Source organism: Bos taurus, chromosome 23, assembly GCF_002263795.3.
Source record: "Bos taurus isolate L1 Dominette 01449 registration number 42190680 breed Hereford chromosome 23, ARS-UCD2.0, whole genome shotgun sequence".
Taxonomy (NCBI): Eukaryota; Metazoa; Chordata; class Mammalia; order Artiodactyla; family Bovidae; genus Bos; species Bos taurus.
This window is the reverse complement of record NC_037350.1, coordinates 23483036-23485043: the sequence shown is the minus strand read 5'-3', so window position 1 is coordinate 23485043 and position 2008 is coordinate 23483036.

The window sequence follows — 2008 nt, the reverse complement described above, 5'->3', positions numbered from 1 at the left end:
TTTGAATAGAAGACACAGGTTGGGCAAAGTTCTACCAATGAGAAAACTCTGTCAAGGAGTGGAAGGAACTCAAGAATCACTAATCTGGTCCATGGCACCTTGCAACAGAGTAGCTAAGACCTAATGTTGAGATAGAAGTACACGTAGCTCTCGAGTTTCCAAAACATTGCAGCCATGAATCATGTTTGGCCTGGTGGTGAAAGGTATAGGACTAAAAGTTGCTGCCTCAACTTCTGGCAAATCTCCAAAAAATGCAGTAGTTGCAGCAGAGGTGGAGCAAACAGCTGCAGAATCAAAGCACTTACTCATCTAAAGCATGTCAAAAGACACTTAACAAAAGACCCAACAGTATCTGCCAATTGTCCCCTTATCACAACTCAGATTCACTAGCTAGGACACTAGGGATGCGCCTCAGTATGTCACTGACGGCACAGCCCCAGAACCAAAGGGTATGAGGTAATTCATGCCTTTGTCAGATCCAACCAACCACACTGCCTGGATATGTTAAAGTTCAGCCAACCCAGTCACAGCACCGTCAGTTTTGGCGCTTTGGCTGTCAGAGCACACTCATTTCCACCAATGAATTCAAATCCAGCAATAAGAGTCTGATCAGCACTAGACACTAAACCACTAGGTACCATCTCTATAACCTTCGAGATGGCACAGAAAAGATCATGAATGGATACTACTGGCTGCCCACATGCTTTTATTTCCACAATGAGAGAAGTGTGTCCAGGTAGCCCAAGAGAAAAGACATCAGACTGATACGTGGTTTTGTCAAAGAAGAAATGTGATCCCTAGTCTAGGGCCCTCAGAAATTTACAGTCTGTCTTTGTTCCACATTATGTTTTCCAGATCTGTGCCAAGTACTTAGTAGGCTGCATCCAAGTCAATTACCATCTCTGATTATGATTAAATAGACCCAAAGCACTGATTAAGGTCTCTTCCTATGTTGCCCACCAAGCTTGCTGAGTTTCTCTTGTCAATATTCTCATTTACCTTTCATGGTTCCATCCTAATTGGACATCATTTAGATTCAATAATGATTCTTCATATTATGGTGGTGATCTTTGCCCAAGTAATATAAACAAAAATATATTCCACTAGAAAAAAGAGAGGGAGTATGTGGGTATTTGAAACCTAAGGATACATCTGAATTCTACAATCCCAGAATGAGCTGATCAGATGAAGTTCATAAAAATCAAGTAGCAGTCTCCCTTAATAATGTATTTTACTATTTATAAGAAAAATCAAATCATTTGCATTTTTTTTAGCAAATGATCTGCATACTGCCATTCTGTAGACACATGGCAGTAGTTAGGCATTGTATCTGTTCCAGTCTAATATCTGAAGTTAGACTTTATATCTGTTCCAGTGAGTTCAGCTAAATCATGATAACAAGCATAGTTATTGGGCTAAAAGACATTAACAGCCACAGTGTTCCATTTCCATCAGGGGGTAAAAACTGTTCTATTTTTACTTCTAATAGATGAGAATTTAACTATAATAAAACTGGTAAGGAATATTTCTAAATGATAATGCTAATAGTAAACATGACATATAAATAATTATTCTAGAATAAATTTAAAAAGAGATATATAAAATGTCCTTTCCTTCATTTTCTTCCTAGAACCAAAAATTATAAACCATAATGTAGCTTTTAAAATGAATTCAGGTGAAGAATCAAGACAATAATTAAGCCAGTTCTCCAGATTATTAGGAGGTCAAATCAACTCTGTTCCTAGTCACAATACCTTTGATCGGTTAAAAGTGGACCTTTGCTTTGATTTCAGTTCAAAACGTTTATCACTCACATGTGACAGGAAAAGGTACTAATCCATGAATTACATAGAACTTCTCACCAATAAATGTATATACCAATATCAAGTAAAACTTGGATTCATACACTTACTATCATTTCAATAAATCCACTATTGGTCACATATGATCACCAACATTCACTTATAGGCCAAAAGCAAATCAATCTTATTTTGCTGTTGAATTAAAT